The sequence below is a fragment of the Falco peregrinus genome, chromosome 2 (genome assembly GCF_023634155.1).
Source record: "Falco peregrinus isolate bFalPer1 chromosome 2, bFalPer1.pri, whole genome shotgun sequence".
Taxonomy (NCBI): domain Eukaryota; kingdom Metazoa; phylum Chordata; class Aves; order Falconiformes; family Falconidae; genus Falco; species Falco peregrinus.
In genome coordinates, this window is record NC_073722.1 from 118,421,582 (window position 1) to 118,428,540 (window position 6,959).

The following is a 6,959-nucleotide window of genomic DNA, read 5'->3' on the forward strand; positions in this document are numbered from 1 at the left end:
GCACACATGCTATGAACAGTGCCTTCTTTGGGTTTTTTTCTGACCAAGCTTGGGATACCACATCGCACAAGTTTTCTTATTTTTCCTGGCTGGGGGAAGAGAGAAGCTAATGCAAACTCTGGATTGAGATCCCACAAGCTTAGAGGCCGGCCATTCCTGGGGAGACCCTGATAGTCCTACTGTGCCCTCTTCCATCTCTGGCAGCTCCTTGCCCTGCTCCTGCCCTCACATCCTCTTCATGCTTCTCCCATTGTCTTTTCAGCAGAGTTGAGTTCCCATGTGAGAGGCAAGGGAGGGTGATCCCTTTTCTTTTTCCTTTCCCTGCTTTTGCTTGTGATCCTGGCAGTCACAAACCCTAAACATCAAGTCTCTGAGTGAGTTATCAGTAGTTACAGTGCACTGCACTGTGAAGGACTGTCAGTTCCTTGGCAGAGATGATTTTTGGCACAGAAAATGCAGTTATGACACATTGATAGCACCCCTAATTTGTGCCATCTCTCTCACCCTAGATTCCCTCAGCTGCTGCTGCCACCACCTGCTTCTAGTTTCTCTGCAGTGGACAAATGCTGAGCCCTGCCTGCGGCCACGTGCTGGAAGGGCTGCCCCTTAGAGCCCATTTCTCACACACCGCGTGGCACCAACACTCCTCAACACATCACCTCAAAGGTCAGCCTTGTCACCTCTCGCACAGGAGCCTGCACGTGGTGTTGCCTCAGGCAAGAGAAAAGAAGAGAACGGATGGGTGCACTCCTCCATTCCTTCCTCACACACCTGCACCTCACACGTCACTTTTGGCCTACCTACAGCCTGAACAGACAATATATTTTTGGGAAAGGCATGAGGGAAGAAGGTGTGTGTGGGGAATAGTCAAATGCTTTTTCCTTCATTCAGACCCTGATCTGAACAGCAGAGGCACAGTGGGCACGTGCAGCTGTGAAGTCTCATGTGCTCTACCAGCTGCCTCAGCTGGATTATTCTGATGCGTTAAGCCTTGCCTCTAGTTTGGACGAAAGACACGTGGCCAGTGCCAAGGTATGTTAAAGATAAACCCGCAGATGTTTGCCTAAGCTGATTTTTGTCACAGAAACAACATCTCTTGGCTTCCAAGAGTAACATCTGTCCCGTATTTTCAGGGAGACCACACAGCCTTGGAGGATTTTCTCAGACACCTCAAATACTGCAGGGCTGTGTATGCAGTGAATCAGGCACAGGTTAGTGCTAACTGGGGGCTAATAAATTAATTGGAAATCCTCTCAGCAATTTCAACTTACACAAATGCTCCCACTGTTGCAGCTCTGCCCGGGTGTGAAGCGTTTGCTGTCAGTCACCCCAGCTGAGCCCAGGCTCCAGGAGCCCTTGATGCAGATCGATGTGGAGTGAATGAGAACCACATTAGAAGCAGCTGAGGAGTGATGTGCAGCTGGCACTAAAAGGAAACCAGAAGAAGACAACTCAGGAGCAGAGCCCAGGGTGTATATTGATGTTGAAAGCTCGTGACAGCCCTCAGCTTTCCACCTCTGTCTGCCGTACAAGCGCTAGTATTCAAAAGGAGAGGTGGGTCCTCCACAGAGCATTGAATCTCACAAGTCCACAGGGATGGGAGTGGGGCTAGTGTTGTGGGCTGAAGGGACACAGGCTCTGCAGGAAAGGATTGTGCCCAAGCCTGAGGCAGGGAGCCCCTGAATGCTTTCCACTTTGGTTTGCTTACAATGTTTTCAAGGGGAGCTCCTTGGGGTGATGGGAAATGGTAAGGACTGGCACTGTCTGCTTGGTCTAAGCTTGCAGAAGTCAGTGCCAGAGGCTTTGTCTCCCGATAGATGCTCACGCTGCTGGGAAGTTGCAACTGACAGCTCCATGGCTGTACGCCTGTGACAGCAATATCCAAAGGGCTCTCACCTTACCTGGCTCCCAAGTGCAGCCTCACCAGCACACGAGCTCTCACAAGGATGTCCAGCCTGCTTCCAGTGTCGCTGGCGAGCATTGCCAAGCAGAACCTCTGTCAGTGCTGTCTGAAGAGAGCAATGGGAGAGGGTTCTGTAGGAGCAGACCTCAGTTTTCAATCACAAGGACCTTAAGAAAGCCACCCAACACCCTGCAGTTATGCCAGACTAGTCCTCTCTTCTCATGACACTGCACAACTTTTCCCCATGGCTCCGTAGCGGACTCTCCATCCTTGTTTATCCCTCCTCACCCGCTGCAGTATTTCTCCTTGCTGGACAGTGTTCCACCACAGCCAGGGTCTCTCGCAGTGAACCTTGCCTCCCCAAACTCACCTAGGAGCTGACTGCTCCTCTTGGGTGGCTTGAGAATCTCTGGCTCCACTTCCTTCAGGTGTTTTCAAAGCTTCAGGTGGGGCTGGGTAAAGTCTAGGTGGCACACAACATCCACGAGTATCCCTGTTAGCTGTAATGGCTTGTACATGCATAAGCCTCTGAGGCTCTCTGAAACCCTGTTTTACAGGCCCTGCACCATCCTTTGCCTCACAATGCCTCCAGCATGGAAGCTTGAGGATGTGTCATCAGAATGAAGGAATGCAGCCAGCAAAGCCAGGCCTAAGGAAGAGAGAAGGCGGCGCGCATGAAGAAGAGTAAGCAGGATGATGGCTCCTGGCCACACTGGTGAGTGTGACATCTGGGGATAGTCTCTTTGATGATTTGTACAAAACCACCGTCACAGAGCATCGGTGGGAAAGGAGAGGCAAGGCACTGAAGAAGCAGCTCTCGCATCACGGGTATAACTGTGCCTGACGAGCCTGCCATAGCCTTCTTTAGGCTGTGGTTTGCAAAGGCAACTGTTTCTTCTGCGAGCCTCCTGCGCGTTTCACTTGTGCGCAGTTACACATCCCCTGGCATCGCTCTGGCTCTCGAGGCTGTGCTTGCGAATAAAGCAGGCAGCCGTGTGCCCGAAGCTCGGGGACAGGTGCACACCCTCAGGCAGGACTTGCCATAAGCACGTCTGGGCAGCGCTGAGGGGACTGAGGCCTGGCCTTGCGCCCCCGGCAAATGCACAGCTCCCTCCTGGGCTCTGACGTCCCACCAAATCACCCACCAGCCTTCACGAGGGTCATGCCCCAAGGAGGAGACAAGGCCACAGAGAGCTGTGGAGGTGGCCCATGCCAAGAGGATCAGCCCGTCATTTGTCTCCCTTCATCCTCGGTGTCAAAAGCTCAAAATAGCCCTGCTCTTGCAAGGCTCCTGTGCGGGGTCACGCCTGTTGGTGTGGATGATACGCTTCCACTAATAGCACTCGAAGACATTCCTCAGCGGGTAGGTTGCCTTCTATATCTCAGCACGACGTGCTGCCATGTAGGAGCTGGACAACTGGGTTGTGTCCTAAGACGGCAGATACTATTCTTACTGCAGAGGGGCTTGCTCCAGCACAGCTCCTTTCCCAGCTGCAATGCTAAAGATCAGAAGCAGGCCTGATTGTGCTCTCCCCGGTAAGAAATATAAATCAAAGCGGCCCCTCTGCAGTCGGTGCAATGAGGCTGTGCTAGACCAGCACCCGGGTGCTCACCGTGCCCTCCTGGGACGTGCTGTGCCCCGGGGAACACAGCAGCCACCCAGGTGCTTCCAGCGGCCATTTGGGGCTCAGCTTGGGGCACGTGGGGCATCACTTCCCCTGTAAAGCAGCAAACAAAAAAGGCAGGGTGTGCTGCAGCTCTGAAAGCGCCTGATTTTACAACGGCCTCCCCTTGAGTCCGTGCCTGGCTGAGAACGCAGACAGAAGCAGGGCTTGCGCTAGGGTTCAGCAGCACTGCAGAAGCCACGGCCTTTGCTCAGGCTGCGCTTTCACAGCCCTCACTGAGGGCAGATAGTAGGGCTGTACAGCACGGACACCTCAAGGGCCACTGGAGCCTCGGGGCTACAAGAGAGCCCCTGGCCAGGCTGGTGGCTATCTCACGATGGCTATGGAGACCCATCTCTGCCTGCAGCCTGACCCCCTTAGCCCTTCAGAGAGCTCAGTGCAGCCGGCGTCGCTGCCTGGTTCTGTCACCACAGACATCAGGCAGAGGGAAGCAAGGCCCAGAGCCATCGGCCGGCACAGCGGCTGTGCCTTTTGCCGCGTCACTCGGACACAAGTTCAGAGGACACAGGCCCCATCAGCCTTATCCTCCGCTTGTGTCTCGCCACTTGACTCTCAAGGGACAGGCAAGATCTCGTAGGGACCCTTGGCAGAACAGCGATGGCATTATTAGCAGGGGTCAGGTGCAGCGGGCACAGGCCGCAGGGCTCCAGCCGGCTCCTGTCAGTCGCAGGGAGCTCAGCCCGGCAGCAGCTGCCTGGGCCCGTGGCTCAGGGCACCCATTGCCACGGGGTGTCAGCATGGTGCCGTCAGGGCGGCCCTTCCTCGGGTGGCTGCTCTGCTACAGACCAGCAGCTAGGTCTCACTCAAAAATGGTGCTGCTGCAGCTGCTGAAACTTCCTGGCCCACATATTACGATCAAATTGCACCAAACGAGTTAGAGTCCCACCCGGCGGGTCTGCCAGTCCCCGTGTTCCCCACTGGAACAGAACAAAGGCAGGTGGAATGGGCCAAGGAAGGCCTGGAGATGTTAGGTCACCAGTGCCGAAAGAAAAGAGCCTGAGCTGACAGAAGCAGCCCCTGACACTTGACAGGTCATCATGCAGGGCCCTATTTTTGCTGGGCCCTCTGCCCACAAAGGCACCACAGAGGTGCTCAAAGCGTGTGATTTCCAGGAGGACATCACGCAGCATCAATGGCCATGCCAACTCCACCACACGCGTGGTAGAGCAGCCTGAGGAGAGTGATACAGCCGCTCTTTTGACAGCTGCAACCTGGCTGAGGCTTCATAGGCAGGTACCAGGAGAGCTGGGCCACCCTCACTCAGCGCAGGATGGCCATGCGAGATCCAGCCTCCACAGACGAGGCTCTAGGCCAGCAAGGGTGACAAAGAAAGCCCTTTGCAGCCTGAGGTGTAGAGGAGTCATCCCCATAGCCTACCTTTATGCTGTCTCAAAAGAGACACCACCCCCCCCCCCCCCAATATTCTGCCCCGTGAAGTGGATGTGACAATGGCCCTGTGGGCCCAGGCAAAGCCCACCTAGACCTTCACTGTTCAAACGCAGAAGCAGAGCGGGGCTCCAGTGGGAAGAAGCCCTGCTCCTCATCTCCCTTGCTGCTCTCTCCTGTCCTGAGGTTCCCTCGTGCAGAGGAAGCCTGGGGTTGGGGCGAGAGCGGTCACACATCACGTTCCCCTTTCCCTCTGGGGTATGGCAGCAGGACAAGCTCCCTCAGAGACAGGGCTGCTGTGAGAGGCAGGTTCAGTCAGCAGCACACACTTGAAACAGGCTCAACCTCCCATAGTGAGTAGAGCGGCATGATAGGGGAAGATGGCTGAGGCAGGACAGTGAGCGCTGAGGACCTGGTTCGTGGGCTAAGTGGTGGGAGTCCCAAGAGCTGAATGCCTGTCTGAGGTAGGAGCACATTAGATGTGCCCCTGGCACACAAGGTGTGGGACAAGAGGCAGGTTTGCTTCAATAGCATTTTCCTGTTTCACACTTGGTATTAATAAAGACATGCTCAAAGGCTCCCCGTGCAATTAATGCTGATTGCATCGTGGCGGCATGCGTGGGCCCCAGGTGAGGAAGGGGCCGGGCAACAGCCACCCCCAATATCCCAAAGGGGATGGTCCAGCCTGGGAGCTTCTCTGCAGCTGAGGCTACAGGTGCAGAAGTGCCCTCGGGTTGCAGTGCCTTAAGACCCTCTCCTCCCTCTTGCTGACAGGGGTGAAGCCTCCTCTCTGCTTCTGCCCTGGCACATGGCAACGAGCTATCCATGACTGCAGGAAGAGAGGACTTTGGAAGGTCGGGGACAGATACTTGCCTTATTGAGGTGAGCTGTGCTTCATGCCCTTGGCTCTGTGGATCCCCTCCCCAAGGAGGAGTCTGTGGCTGGAATGTGACATTTCCTTTGTGATCCAGCTGCTGAGGCTGTCCCAGCTGCTGAGGCTGTCCCAGCAGCATGAGCCTGCCAGGGACCTGGGTCTCCAGGGCCAAGAACCTCTGGGATAAAATACAAGGTGATCAGTGAGAAATGCTTGGGCATCCTGTCCTGGGATTTCTGCTGGCTTTTGAAGCAGACATACTCGGTGTCGTACTTGGTAACTGCACCTTATAGCTGTCACAGGAGCTGCTATTTGAACTGCACCATGATGATCCTGACCACCTGATGTGGTTACCTCACATGGTTGGTCCAGTGCAGGCTTTGTGAAAGGCCTGAGAGTTTGTGGGAGAGGGGCACCCAAGCACTTTGGCAGGGCGAAATGGCATCAGGACTAGAAGTAGCTCAGGAAAACTGGAGAAAGTGTCTCAAACTGTCAGAAGGAAACTTAATGAAGAGAAACAAAGTACTTCTGGGAAGGTTAGAAGAGACAGAAAAGTGCATGGTTTATGGCTGTTGAACTCAGGAGGAAAGGAAGTGCGGACTGTAACACATCACAAGTTAACACTGGGGACAAAAAGGGCCTCTTTTATATTTTTGAAGGTTTCTAGGCGATTTTTTCCTCTGTGGTGTTGTTTGGATGTTATGGCTGCAGACGTAGAAAGTTTGTCTAGTAGGAAACAATTCACATTTCAGTGGGTTGGACTGCTAATTATGTGAATAAGGAAAAGAGTATCTTGACATATATTTTGAGGAAAACAAAATCACAAAAATATTTACCATAGATTAGAAATACCTTAAGTATATGTTCTGCCTTACTTGAAAAGTATTATATTCCTCAGGATTTTAAACTCTCATCACTATTATAGGATGGTTTGTTGCATAGTTTTTTTTAGAATCCTGTCAGCTTGCTCTAACTTTCAGTCTGAACTAATCCTCTCTGTGAGGTTATGCTCGTCCTAAAGCCATCTTTAGATAGATTATTCTAGCCCTACATACTGTCTTGTGCTTGAATTACAGTGCAGCTTTATTGAGGATCCCATATATTACAGTAT

General features: G+C 53.4%; 1 long non-coding RNA gene across 1 annotated transcript; it reads left to right on the plus strand.

Annotated features, from left to right (window-relative positions):
- Positions 1-1,303: 1,303 nt before the first annotated feature.
- On the plus strand, positions 1,304-5,856 carry LOC114011806 (uncharacterized). Its single transcript, XR_008746169.1, has 3 exons — positions 1,304-1,554; positions 2,461-2,618; positions 5,749-5,856. It is a non-coding gene; the product is annotated as an uncharacterized LOC114011806 (long non-coding RNA).
- Positions 5,857-6,959: the final 1,103 nt, after the last annotated feature.